Consider the following 15,808-nt stretch of genomic DNA (forward strand, 5'->3'; position numbering starts at 1 on the left):
TTTTCTTAAAGCACCTTCACTGTTTTTTTTATGTTAAGTTATGGAACAAATACAGTTTTTATTTTTTTTATTTTACATTTCTTTCTTGCGTGCATTATTTTATTTATTTATAAGAATCAATTATTCTATTATGTAACATTGCTGGTCTTAGTTTCAGGTTATTTTTTTTTTTATAAATATAAACAATATCCCCAGGAAATAAATAAAATAAATATAGCTTATAATATAGTATCCTATAATATATAATAATATATTGCATATATATATATAATGTAATAAACTTAAAACATATCTTAGAATGAAGAAAAAAACCTGATATTTTTGAATTTGAAAGAAAGATAAAAAATGTGCTTATATTTTTGAAATTACAAATTAATGGATTGACAAATTTATACAATAGTTTACTGAAATGGCCTCAGATTAATCTCATGAATTTGATCTTCATTTTTGTGACAGAGACAATGCTGGCTTCATTCCAGACCAAAGCCGTAGCCTGTATTAATTATATGGGCCACACAACATCTTTATTGCAAGCGCCACTGCTGAAAACGGCAAGCAAAGCCCTTAACAAAGCTGTCTGTCTCAGTAAATACTGTCAAGGATTATATATTTCAAACTAGGCTCTCTCTTCTTTCCATTTATTTTAATTAAATTATATTTTACTGTGTTTCTTTGAATTAATTATTCTTGCCAACCTCTTGTGTTCTGCCATTCAAATTTGATGCCTATTTCTACAATAAAAAAAAAATATTATTATGAAAATATTATGCCTTTGGGACGTGTTTTACATTTTACGACTATTTTATTTTTATTTTTTGTAAAGGGTGTAACATTATTTAGCATAAATGTAGATTTAATGTAGTGAACTTTTTAAAAGCATATTTTTCTGTTTTTTTAGCACAGAGCATGGGAAAGGACCAATAAACCCAACAATATTTCCCACATTTCTACCACCCCTGCCTTTGCTATTTCATCTGTGTACTATGTAAATTGTGGATTGCACGTGCATGGCATGTGGCAGCTATAATCATATCTATGAATTGCTGTAAACATGCACATGTGTGTTACAGTTGCAATCTTAAAACTATTAATTGCTTAGGTCAGTTGCTAATTGGTCTTCTCCTAACGTGTCTATAGTATACTGTCCAGGATTATTTTTGTTGTGCACAGCTATATAGAAAGCATGGAATATCCAGGGCCGGACTGGGAAATCAGACCGGCCCTGGAAATTTGTATGGCCCGGCCCATCCCCGCCCCCTGCTCAGCCCTACCCCCATCTTAGCCCCGCCCCCTCCAGCTCATGGCCCAATCCGGCCCTGACTTATATCTAACCTGTTACCTAAGAATGTCATATGCCAAAACATTACAGTTAATATTAATTATAAACTATTTTAAAACAGGCAGCCCTTGTTAACAGGGTAATTATTGATTACATTACTTATATTATGCACGAGGTGGCGAGCTGGTGGTACAGTACAACTGTTGTTCACAAATTCAATAATAAATAATACATACATCGATTCACGCTGAATCACGATTCAGAAGTCACTTGAACTTCTCTGTGACTGCCTGCCTCTGCATTGCTTTGCTTGCCAAGTTGCCGCCGCCTGCCAGCCACTGTGAGTCAGAGTCAGAGTGTGTGTATCCCTACAATGGCCGCTGTCTTCCGTCTCTCCCAAACGTGACACCACGTGGTTTGCAACTTACTCAATGGCTCGGCTCGCTGACACAGCCGCTCCCAGGCTCCCTCCACTATCATGTCATGTGGTGTGTGATAACGGAAGACAGTGAGTCAACTCAGTGACGTAAGCCGGGCCGGCCCACCTGGCCCGCATAATCATTCCTCTGTGGCCCGGCCTCCTCATCAAGTGACACTGTGACAGACAGAGCTGAGCCTGTGACTGCGAGTGAAAAACAGACACAGTCTCAGTCACTGTCTGAGTGATTGGCTAATTTGGCTAAGTTGCGATAGGTTAACTTGCGGAGGCAGAGGGGGCTATTAGACAGTCAGTGACACAGACAGTGAGAGTAGCTATAACTATTAGATTACCGGTGGCCACAATTATTATCGCAATATTATATTAGCGTCGCAATGCATCATATACAGCAGCCAGCCTGAGGCTGAGCCCAGCCCAGCAGAGCTGCCGGCCGGTGGCCCACCGGGATTTTTCCCGGTATCCCGGCTGCCCAATCTGTCCCTGGGAATATCATTATGTATTTATCTATCTGTCTGTCTATCTATCAAGCTATCAGTCTCTATCTCTCTATGAATCTATCTAGAAAAAAAACCCTTAAAATTGGAAGACATATTATAAACTGGGCAACATCACTATTTGTCAGGTAGAGGTATATTAGGGGTAAGTAAATGCTCTAGTTTCTTCTATTTCTTTATGACCATTTATAGACCATGAATTAGATTGAGTGTCTACAACGATTTGTTTAGTATTTTAGTTATTTATTTATGTAGGGCCAGATTACAAGTGGAGCGCAAAATATCTCATTCACCAGGGGTCCTGCAAAAAAAAGTGTGGGAACTCATCAAGACTTCCACGCCCCCTCACAATTAATATTGTTTTATATGTATATACACTTTGGTTATTGAAAGCAAATTAAATCAAAATAAGGGTTGAATGGTTGCTTTTGGGCCTGAGAATCCTCCTCTGTCACAGAGTTTCACCTATCTAAGGTGCAATACTCCTATTTCTGCTGAGGGAGGGCAAGTTAGGAGCAATGTTTGGAATGCATGGAAGCCATGCACTCACAAGAGCGCATTTCCATAGGTTTTAATGGGAGCCTTGTTCTCATGCCGCAAGACACGGTATGAGAACCTACGGCAGCAATGGGTATCGGATTTTAAATATATATGTATATGAATATATACCTATATATGTATATTATCAGCATCCAGTGTCTTGACAAAGTCCGCAGAAGTCGGACGAAACGCGGTCTACAGATAGTATTGCCACTTCAGGAAAAAGAGACTTCAGGAAAAAGAAGCTTACCTCAATACTTCCGGTTACGGACTTTGCACACAGCGACATAGGATTATAGTGCTGGAAGCGAGAGCAGCATTCCAGATACCGGAATCAGCTGATTGTGTGTTGTCTAAAGGCATTTTTATTTACACTTTCTTGTAAGTGCAACTTATTATATGCTCACAGTAAAGATACCTTTTACCTTGAGTCGTGATTGCGCTCTTTCTGTTCTTCTGTTTTCACTATATATGTGTGTGTTTATTTGTGTATATACACATAGATATATATGTATATAAGAATATACATATATATTTACAGGAATAACACAGTCCCCATAGAATGCAATGTAAAGGCACTTTTCAGTGCGTTTTTTTTTTCTAACATCCCACACACACACCAACTTTAACCACTAATAACTGCTTTGTGCAGTTTTTTTATTAAAAAAATGTAGCATTTTTTAATAAAAAAAATACAATATCCTTTATTTTGGGGGCAATTGGGGCATATTTTGAAAATAAATTTTCTGAGCATAATTACTACCACGAGTTCACAGTAGAATTAACCAGCCACTTGTAATGGCTGGTAATTACTTGCACGCCCGCAAATGGGAAAATGTGACTGTTTGCGGGCGAGCGATAAATCTTTAGCTTTAATTTAACTGCATTTGCATCTCCTCTTTTAGCTCTGTTACTTGTGGAATTTCTACAAACCCTAGGCCAGAAAATCATCTTTACATTAACACTGATCCTGTTCTACTATGTAAAATATATATATTAATGAAAAAACAAAAACAACAACTACAATAGCAATTACTATATATGATGCACCAAAATAGCTACATGTTCTATCCAAATACCCAAGCAGCAAAAATTGATGCAGCATTTCTTTTGACCTAACTATCTCTAGAGTTAAAGGGACAGTCAAGTCCAAAAAAACTTCCATGATTTAAATAGGGCATGTAATTTGAAACAACTTTAAAATTTACTTTTATCACTAATTTTGCTTTGTTCTCTTGGTATTCTTAGTTGAAAGCTAAACTTAGGAGGTTCATATGCTAATTTCTTAGACCTTGAAGACTGCCTCTAATCTGAATGCATTTTGACCACTAGAGGGCATTAGTTCATGTGTTTCATATAGATAACATTGAGCTCATGCTCGTGAAGTGACCTAGGAGTGAGCACTGATTGGCTAAAACACAAGTCTGTCAAAAGAACTGAAATAAGGGGGCAGTCAGCAGAAGCTTAGATACAAGGTCATTACAGAGGTAAAACGTTTATTATTATAACAGTGTTGGTTATGCAAAACTGGGGAATGGGTAATAAAGGGATTATCTTTATTTTTAAACAACAAATAAATCTGGTATTGACTGTCCCTTTAATGAAAAGATTTCTTTTTTCTTTCTTTTTTTCAAAAGGCACAAGATGTTCTAGGATTTATTTATCAAACATATCTGATCAATAAATTGTTGGTTGTTTCCTATAGTACTTAGTTTTAAAAATATATTTAGGAAACAGCGGCCTAGATTTGGAGTTCGGCGGTAAAAGGGCTGTTAACGCTCCGCAGGCTTTTTTCTGGCCGCACCATAAATTTAACTCTGGTATCGAGAGTTTAAACAAATGCTGCGTTAGGCTCCAAAAAAGGAGCGTAGAGCATTTTTACCGCAAATGCAACTCTCGATACCAGAGTTGCTTACGGACGCGGCCGGCCTCAAAAACGTGCTCGTGCACGATTCTCCCATAGGAAACAATGGGGCTGTTTGAGCTGAAAAAAAACCTAACACCTGCAAAAAAGCAGCGTTCAGCTCCTAACGCAGCCCCATTGTTTCCTATGGGGAAACACTTCCTACGTCTGCACCTAACACTCTAACATGTACCCCGAGTCTAAACACCCCTAACCTTACACTTATTAACCCCTATTCTGCCGCCCCCGCTATCGCTGACCCCTGCATATTATTTTTAACCCCTAATCTGCCGCTCCGTAAACCGCCGCAACCTACGTTATCCCTATGTACCCCTAATCTGCTGCCCTAACATCGCCGACCCCTATATTATATTTATTACCCCCTAATCTGCCCCCTCAACGTCGCCGACACCTGCCTACACTTATTAACCCCTAATCTGCCGAGCGGACCGCACCGCTACTATAATAAAGTTATTAACCCCTAACCCGCCTCACTAACCCTATCATAAATAGTATTAACCCCTAATCTGCCCTCCCTAACATCGCCGACACCTAACTTCAATTATTAACCCCTAATCTGACGACCGGAGCTCACCGCTATTCTAATAAATTGATTAACCCCTAAAGCTAAGTCTAACCCTAACACTAACACCCCCCTAACTTAAATATAATTTTAATCTAACGAAATAAATTAACTCTTATTAAATAAATGATTCCTATTTAAAGCTAAATACTTACCTGTAAAATAAATCCTAATATAGCTACAATATAAATTATAATTATATTATAGCTATTTTAGGATTAATATTTATTTTACAGGCAACTTTGTAATTATTTTAACCAGGTACAATAGCTATTAAATAGTTAAGAACTATTTAATAGTTACCTAGTTAAAATAATAACAAATTTACCTGTAAAATAAATCCTAACCTAAGATATAATTAAACCTAACACTACCCTATCAATAAATTAATTAAATAAACTACCTACAATTAACCTAACACTACACTATCAATAAATAAATTAAATACAATTGCTACAAATAAATACAATTAAATAAACTAGCTAAAGTACAAAAAATAAAAAAGAACTAAGTTACAAAAAATAATAAAATATTTACAAACATAAGAAAAATATTACAACAATTTTAAACTAATTACACCTACTCTAAGCCCCCTAATAAAATAACAAAGCCCCCCAAAATAAAAAATTCCCTACCCTATTCTAAATTAAAAAAGTTACAAGCTCTTTTACCTTACCAGCCCTGAACAGGGCCCTTTGCGGGGCATGCCCCAAGGATTTCAGCTCTTTTGCCTGTAAAAAAAAACATACCATACCCCCCCCAACATTACAACCCACCACCCACATACCCCTAATCTAACCCAAACCCCCCTTAAATAAACCTAACACTAAGCCCCTGAAGATCTTCCTACCTTGTCTTCACCATACCAGGTTCACCGATCCGTCCTGGCTCCAACATCTTCATCCAACCCAAGCGGGGGTTGGCGATCCATCATCCGATGCTGAAGAGGTCCAGAAGAGGCTCCAAAGTCTTCCTCCTATCCGGCAAGAAGAGGACATCCGGACCGGCAAACATCTTCTCCAAGCGGCATCTTCAATCTTCTTCCATCCGGTGCGGAGCGGGTCCATCTTGAAGCAGGCGACGCGGATCCATCCTCTTCTTCCGTTGTCTCCCGACGAATGACGGTTCCTTTAAGGGACGTCATCCAAGATGGCGTCCCTCGAATTCCGATTGGCTGATAGGATTCTATCAGCCAATCGGAATTAAGGTAGGAATTTTCTGATTGGCTGATGGAATCAGCCAATCAGAATCAAGTTCAATCCGATTGGCTGATCCAATCAGCCAATCAGATTGAGCTCTCATTCTATTGGCTGATCGGAACATTTAAGGGGGGTTTGGGTTAGATTAGGGGTATGTGGGTGGTGGGTTGTAATGTTGGGGGGGGGGGGTATTGTATTTATTCTTTTACAGGCAAAAGAGCTGAAATTCTTGGGGCATGCCCCGCAAAGGGCCCTGTTCAGGGCTGGTAAGGTAAAAGAGCTTGTAACTTTTTTAATTTAGAATAGGGTAGGGAATTTTTTATTTTGGGGGGCTTTGTTATTTTATTAGGGGGCTTAGAGTAGGTGTAATTAGTTTAAAATTGTTGTAATATTTTTCTTATGTTTGTAAATATTTTATTATTTTTTGTAACTTAGTTCTTTTTTATTTTTTGTACTTTAGCTAGTTTATTTAATTGTATTTATTTGTAGCAATTGTGTTTAATTAATTTATTGATAGTGTAGTGTTAGGTTAATTGTAGGTAATTGTAGGTAGTTTATTTAATTAATTTATTGATAGGGTAGTGTTAGGTTTAATTATATCTTAGGTTAGGATTTATTTTACAGGTAAATTAGTTATTATTTTAACTAGGTAACTATTAAATAGTTATTAACTATTTAATAGCTATTGTACCTAGTTAAAATAAATACCAAGTTGCCTGTAAAATAAATATTAATCCTAAAATAGCTACAATATAATTATAATTTATATTGTAGCTATATTAGGATTTATTTTACAGGTAAGTATTTAGCTTTAAATAGGAATCATTTATTTAATAAGAGTTAATTTATTTCGTTAGATTAAAATTATATTTAAGTTAGGGGGGTGTTAGTGTTAGGGTTAGACTTAGCTTTAGGGGTTAATCAATTTATTAGAATAGCGGTGAGCTCCGGTCGTCAGATTAGGGGTTAATAATTAAAGTTAGGTGTCGGCGATGTTAGGGAGGGCAGATTAGGGGTTAATACTATTTATGATAGGGTTAGTGAGGCGGGTTAGGGGTTAATAACTTTATTATAGTAGCGCTCAGGTCCGCTCGGCAGATTAGGGGTTAATAAGTGTAGGCAGGTGTCGGCGACGTTGAGGGGGGCAGATTAGGGGTTAATAAATATAATATAGGGGTCGGCGGTGTTAGGGGCAGCAGATTAGGGGTACATAGGGATAACGTAGGTGGCGGCGCTTTGCGGTCGGAAGATTAGGGGTTAATTATTTTAAGTAGCTGGCGGCGACGTTGTGGGGGGCAGGTTAGGGGTTAATAAATGTAATACAGGGGTCGGCGGGGTTAGGGGCAGCAGATTAGGGGTACATAAGTATAACGTAGGTGGCGGTCGGCAGATTAGGGGTTAAAAATTTTAATCGAGTGGCGGCGATGTGGGGGGAGCTCGGTTTAGGGGTACATAGGTAGTTTATGGGTGTTAGTGTACTTTAGGGTACAGTAGTTAAGAGCTTTATGAACCGGCGTTAGCCAGAAAGCTCTTAACTCCTGCTATTTTCAGGCGGCTGGAGTTTTGTCGTTAGAGCTCTAACGCTCACTTCAGAAACGACTCTAAATACCAGCGTTAGAAAGATCCCATTGAAAAGATAGGATACGCAAATGGCGTAGGGGGATCTGCGGTATGGAAAAGTCGCGGCTGAAAAGTGAGCGTTAGACCCTTTAATCACTGACTCCAAATACCAGCGGGCGCCCAAAACCAGCGTTAGGAGCCTCCAACGCTGGTTTTGACGGCTACCGCCGAACTCCAAATCTAGGCCAGCATGTTTTAGTAAATTGATTTGTAATGATATATTTAAAGCAAATATTGACCTGAGTATAGTAAATAGATGTTTTTGTATTATTATTATTATTTTAGCTGTTTAAATATTGAAGAAAAAAGTGTAAAAGTTGAGGTTGTATCAGGTATTGGGCACCACCATGTATAAAGTTAGGTTTCTGCTTAATAATCTCATTTGTTGAGGACAATTAGAGAAAGATAAAACAGTCAATAAAAAGGATAACAGGGTTTTCACAAAATCACTGTCTGCACACTTTTGACTGTTTTATATATTTAATTGTTCTCAACAGAAGTAATAGATAAGCACAAACCTAGGTTTCAATATGGCAACCACCATTGCAAAACAAATTCAAGCATATTGCAGAGTTTGTTTACTACATGTAATTAAACATTTTGGGCTAGATTACAAGTGTAGTGCTTATTTATATATATTTACAAATTTGCTGCCCATCGCTTAGTGACTGACCCCCTTTGCTGCGCTAGTTCTCATGAGAACGAGGCACCTATTGGAGCCTATAGAAGCATGCTCTTGTGAGCGAAATGCTTCCCAGCAATATGAACGCAAGGTTGTGTTCGCATTGCTTTCAATTTTTAATACCAGCGCACATTGGCGTGCGCTGGTATTACTCAGTGGAACGCAAATATTGCTTTCGCAAAAACTATACTTAGCGCTCCACTTGTAAAACAGCCCTCAGTGTTACAATTCAAAACTGTTTAATGACAATTTAAGTGCTTTGTAGTGATTTCCAGCCCCTGCTGAAATAAGTAATTTCAGCTGAATTTGTAGTTGCAATTCAGTGTTAAAAGTATTCAAACTACACAACTATGTTTCCATAGGTTAATTCCTCTGTACTTTTCTGGTAACTCTTATGTAAATGTAACAGTGTATGAAGCTGAGCTTGTGTGAAAAAAATTACTTTTCCACTATAGCTGACATTCACAAAACAGATTAATCTCTCTATTGAATTGATGGACATTGAATTAGAGAAAGCAGAAAGAAACCACTCTGAATGTGCCTTGTTTTTTGTTCCTTCCCAGTGGATAGATTGGATGTTTAAAGATTCCTCTTATTCTGTTTCATGTTAACGTTCAAAGCTTGTAGCTAGGAATTATTGTTTTTCTCCAAATGGTCTTCAAATTGCTGGTGCTCATTGATTGAGAATATTGCAGATTTCTTGCATGCCTAAGTGCTTCCCAGGTAACAGTGATATCAGAGGATCTTAAAACTGGTAAAAATGTGGGGTCCCACTGTGAATGTAGCTTGAATTCCGAATTTAGTAGAATTTTATTTTTCTCAACTTAAATTCAAAGGTCTTTTTATGTCTTGTCAATTCTATTTTGAATTTGGTCTAGAAATAGAGTGTGGTTACATCAATTAGTAGCTAATTATGCCTACAGGTGCGTAATATGTGCTAATCCCAAAGTTATGAAAAGCTAAAATTTACACTGTGCACATTAAGTGTATGATATATCATTCTGTGCGTATGATGCCTCATATTTCTTAAGGTTTACTATTGTGAGAGAATACTGATGGTTTAAAGGGACAGTCAACACTAGAATTGTTGTTGTTTTAAAAGATAGATAATACCTAAATTACCCATTCCCCAGTTTTGCATAATCAACGCAGTTATAATACACATTTTACATTGTATCTAAGCCTCTGCAGACTGCCCCCTTATTTCAGTTCTTTAGACAGACATGTATTTTAGCCAATCAGTGCTCACTCCTCTGTAAATTCACGTGCATAAGCTCAATGTTATCTATATGAAACACACAAACTAACGCCCTCTAGTGGTCAAAATTCATTCAGCTTAGAGGCGGCCTTCAAGGTCTAAGAAATTACCATATGGACCTCCTAGGTTTAGCTTTCAACTAAGAATAACAAAAGAACAAAGCAAAATTGGTGATAAAAGTAGAATTGGAAAGTTGTTTAAAATTACATGTCGTATTTGAATCATGAAAGGTGTTTTTGCACTTGACTGTCCCTTTAATTTAATTTACTCATACAATAAATACTATGCAATATTGGTGCATATTTTCATTGGTTATCCAACCTTCTTGATGACCTACATGGTACAGAATCTGAGACAAAGATTTCCAATACTATAATCTCAAAGGGGTTTAAAGTTGATATAACTTATTTCTATAGCAGAGGATGGCTTTATCCTAAAAGTGCTTCAGAAATTATAATAAAAGAGCTTGTTGGAAGTCTGACATCTGCATTACTTACCTCAAACAGGTTGAGTTTGCAAAAGTAAGTACACTACAAAAGGGTTCCAGTGAACAAGGGGTTATTTTTACATACATTTTATTTATCTCTTCATTTTATTTTGTGTAATTTCTTAAATGTATGTAACTTGTTTAGCAGCTTTATAGGAGGCATCTTACAACTTTCATGCACAAGCCCCTGCGAGCGACGGTTTTTCACTTCTGAACCAGAAAATTTTAGATATACCCTAGATCCTTGCCCTTTAAGGTAAATATGAATATTAAAGTAAAACTAACTGGGAGGTAACTGAAAAAAACCCAACAGCATAAACACATTCTATCTGGTCTCAATAGCTGCAATAAGCAGCTTCTGGCAGATGTAGCTGAATCATGTCTGGTAAAGAAAATGATTTTCCCAGTGACTGATGTAAAAGTTTGAACAGCCTATTAGCTACAGAATTTGACAGTGCTGCACATATAAATAATAATAATAATAATAATTAGATAAAAGGCTGCTAACAGCTCTTGATAATAATTTATTATTGGTGAAGTCTGCAAACCTGCAGCATCATTGCCTTCTGTTTTATTTCCTTTCCAGGCTGGGCTATCTAACCTAGAGGGCTGCATGTGCTAAGCTGCTTTTCAGCTTTTGTGGTGCAGGTTAGCACATGGAAGCCAACTTCCTGCAGCATAAGGAGCAACGGTCATCAGACCGCTGATTCTTACACTCTTGATAGAACCCTGATCATGCTCACTTGGGGTGATTGACAGGAGAGAAGTGGGTGGAATTACACACTTGCAGGAGTATGTAATTTTACACATGGGCAGCATTACACACTTGCTTGAGTGTGTAATGTTACAAATGGGAAGGGAATGTCAAGTGGAGAACCATGTCTGCATGGCTGTTAGTGAATGGGGCCCAAAGCATGTAATCATTTTCAGATATGATATTAGTAGAAGATTATGCCAAAGAGACAGTCAAGGAACGCAAGAAATATGTTAACAATTTTCCAATTTTCTTTAATTGGCCTAATAATAGTACTCAATAATGATCAATTGACATGTGTAGAGGTTACATTATAGATTATTACAAAATAGATAGTAGATAAAAAAAAGAAACCATAGAGATATGAGATATGAGAATTAAAAAGGGAACTGCTCAATAGGGGGTTTACCTAAATGCCTGTGAAGGAGTGTAACAAATTGGACTAATTAGAAATGAGGAGTATGTAGTTTAAAGGGACAGTCTAGTCCAAAATAAACTTTCATGATTCAGATAGGGCATGCCATTTTAAACAACTTTCCAATTTACTTTTATAATCAATTTTGCTTTGTTCTCTTGATATTCTTAGTTGAAAGTTAAACCTAGTTAGGCTGCCTCTTATCTGAATGCATTTTGAAAAACAATTCCACAACTAGAGAGTGTTAGTTCATGTGTGCCATATAGATAACATTGTACTCATGCACATGGAGTTACCTAGGAGCCAGCTCTGATTGGCTAAAATGCAAGTCTGTCAAAAAAATTAAATAAGGGGGCAGTCTACAGAGGCTTAGCTACAAGATAATCACATAGGTAAAAAGTGTATTAAAGGGATATAATACTCATATGCTAAATCACTTGAAACTGATGCAGTATAACTGTAAAAAGCTGACAGGAAAATATCACCTGAGCATCTCTATGTAAAAAAGGAAGATATTTTACCTCACAATTTCTTCAGCTAAGCAGAGTAAGTTCAGTGTAAAAAGTTATACTCAGCTGCTCCCAGCTGCAGGTAAAAAAAAAAAATGAATAAATGAACTGCAGCCAGTCAGCATCAGCAGTACTGAGGTCATGAACTCTTTTACTGTGATCTCATGAGATGTGACTTAAGTCTTATTAGATTTCATAGTAAACTTCCTTAAACTGAATAGGGAAAAAATATGAGTGTGCACGAATGCTCGCTCCTTTTGCTGTCCCAGGACAGACATACTGATTTGGGATGTGGCTACTGAGGAACTTTTGAGGTAAAATAACTTTATTTTTTACATAGAGATGTTCAGGTGATATTTATATATATTTACAGCTATATTTTACATTTGGATATCATGGCCCTTTAATATAACTGTGTTGGTTATGCAAAACTGGGGAATGGGTACTAAAGGGATTATCTAACTTTGTAAACAATAATTCTGGTGTAGACTGCTCCTTTAATGGAGAACATGATGGAGGGATCGTAGTCAGGAATGGGCAGATGCCCTAAACCGATTTGTGAAGTGTGTAGCAGATGATGAATGAGATACAAGCATATTAGGTTATTGTCCACAAAATGCTAAAAAGGAATACCTAAATATAAATATATATATATATATATATATATATATATATATATATATCTCACACAATTCATCAGCCAACGAACAATTATATAGAGGATAAGTAAAGAAAATATTATTACTTGCACCTAATAATCCACAGTTGCTAAAAAATAGAGAGACTCAATATAATTGTTCATTGGCTGATGAATTGTGTCACCTAGAATTTAAGTAAATATAACCTGGGTTCAGATTTACCCCATCTGGGATGCCTAGATGCCTATATGTTTACTTTAGCAGGTTAACCATGATATACTACAGGCTTTTCTCCATGACGGATTTTAACTGTACCAACCACTTATTGTGACTGATGTAATTACTGCTGGCTGACGAATTGTGTCGCCTAGAATTTATGTAACGATATTATTAAATAACTGCAGTCCCACTGTGGAGTTGGAAAGGGTCTAATAGAAATCGTATTATTACATTAACCTACCAACCAATTATGCGTTCCCTGCTATATGTGGAGGAGCCATTTCACGCTTTAACCTTATGTGTTGATTTTCAGCACTGGGCTTCAATGTTTAAGCTGTAACTAGTTTTGAATGTGATAATAGCATCCTTACTTGTGGACTACCCAACAGGGTGGGCTTTTTATCCTTACTATCTTCCCACATTTGGTGTTTAGTCATTTAGATAATATAATATAACCCTGGTATCCACATTTAGGTGCTGCTACTGTATCCTCTTATAATAAGTTACATTGTAACACTTACCATATGTTGATAGACGTCCATAAGGGGATTTCTATTACTAGGGGATATAGTAATCTTTACCCATGTTGCACCGATATTACCACTTTGTGTTTTTATCCCAACATTTTTTATTATTTATTCGTAAAAGCTAAGTTTTAACCCCTTCTTTCTGGTAATGATCATTTCCTCCACTTGCATATTATTGACCTATCAATAAACAATCAACATATATTCAGTGTTGTTGAGCGCTATTTATTTACATACTTTCCCAATGTCATCATTGGAACACTTTGAGATATGGAGAAGTATTTGCACTCTCACCTCCAATGCAGCATACCAGGGTGACAGGAACGCTGAAGATCCGCACTCTCTGGATTTTTAAAGTGAATAATTTATTTAGTTAGTGACGTTTCGGGGATCAAACACTAATTACTCTAAAAGGAAAACCTCAGCATTAAAAAATAAAAGCGAATTGCTGTACAGTGCACTGAAACCAGAGTATTTTATTTGTATTAGGCGTAATATTAACTTTTAAACATACTGTACGTCAGTTTTTCCTGTGTACTTTATCCTCAATTGTGAACTTTTACATAGCAGAGAGCTCTCAAGAGGCTAAACATAGTTTTCCATGTTTTTGCATACAAACTTTTCATCATCGGCCCTTAAAGGGACAGTATACACTCATTTTCATATAACTGCATGTAATAGACACTACTATAAAGAATAAGATGCACAGATACTGATATAAAAATCCAGTATAAAATGGTTTAAAAACGTACTTAGAAGCTTTCAGTTTAGCTCTGTTGAAAAGGTAGTTGGAAAGCCCACTGCAAGTGGGAAATAAGACACCCCCCTCCCCCTTCTTTTGCATATGAAAAGACCTTTTACACAAACAGGAGCAAGCTGGAGAAGGTAGCTGACGGTATTCAAATAAAACTTTGGGGCTTGGTTAGGAGTCTGAAAATCAGAGCAATGTTATTTAAAAATAAGCAAAATTATACATTTTTAATAAAAATAAACTTTATGGGTTTTATAAATAGATCATCTACAAAACATTTATGCAAAGAAAAAATGAGTGTATAATGGCCCTTTAACTACAAGCCATAGGAATGCACCTAACCCATCCCCTTGTGTCTGACTGTCACAGATAACTATAGTTACATGAAAGGTATTCAAATATGCATATGAGGAGTTGAGTTTTTAGGTGAAATTTCAAATGCTGCTAAAGAAGCAGTTTGTGCTTAGCATAAATGTTTGTATGTGGGAGAAAGCACAGAGTGTGATAGCCAACTTCCATCTAAACTCAGAATCTGCAACTCATTGCTAGATGTAGTCAGCATGAAGCATAATATATTAACTAATGTTATTTAACTACAATGTCTGAATGCATTTGTAATTATAGTGATGTAGTATTTAAAATAAATTGGAATATTTTGTTTGTACTGAATTTGTTCAATTGCTTGATTCTAAATGTTAACATATTCATATGTCCTTTAGTCAAATATATTGCAGGTCTACATAGTATAATAGATTGTATAAAAGAGCTACATGAAAAGGTTGGAATTGTCAAAACTAATAGTAATTGCCAATTAGTTTTAATATTTACTGTACATTTTATTTTAATGCATTTTCACCAATAGGGAATTTAAATATTTGACTATATTCAAAATGAATACTGTATTATATGCATAGATATGGAAATATGGGGAAAACATGTTTGTAATCATTTTAAAATGCACAGCAATGGGAAATATACATGCAAAGGGAGGTTCCGATCCAAAAGCCTCAATGAACACTGAAAAAGGTGAACTAAACATAGGATACCACTGCAAGTATCAACTACAGCTCATAATGGAAACTTCCTACAAGGGGTCTCTTTGGTGAATAAAAATAGCAGGGTATTCTGTAAAAAAGTCTGATCTTTGCCTTCATATTTTTAAATATTTACTATTTCAGAGCAGTCCAGGGATATACCCTGTGGAAAATATATTGAGTATGCTTATCTTGTCTTCATTTTTGTGGATAATCAGGGCCAGATAAGCTCCAATATTGGTTTATGTACTTACTGTATAGTGTGTCTTTAACAATCTATGGAAACAGTGTTTCAACTATGTATAATATTGCTATAAACATTGTTGCAAAACACTGCTGCTTTGTCAGTTATTTGCCGATTCACATTGAGAAAGGCTGTATAACAGCCGAAACATGTTTGTGTAGTTCAATTTGTTTTTACTTACTTATACTACCATTTTTTTGCTGCAGCTTCTGCTGTCTCATGCTACCCCTGAC

The 15,808-nt window shown here is 36.4% G+C and overlaps 1 protein-coding gene across 1 annotated transcript in view; it reads left to right on the forward strand.

Annotated features, from left to right (window-relative positions):
• The window catches only part of CDK14 (cyclin dependent kinase 14), a 1,122,917-nt gene that overhangs the window by 526,498 nt on the left and 580,611 nt on the right, over positions 1-15,808 (forward strand). The window lies entirely within an intron of this gene.

Source organism: Bombina bombina, chromosome 5, assembly GCF_027579735.1.
Source record: "Bombina bombina isolate aBomBom1 chromosome 5, aBomBom1.pri, whole genome shotgun sequence".
Classification (NCBI taxonomy): Eukaryota; Metazoa; Chordata; class Amphibia; order Anura; family Bombinatoridae; genus Bombina; species Bombina bombina.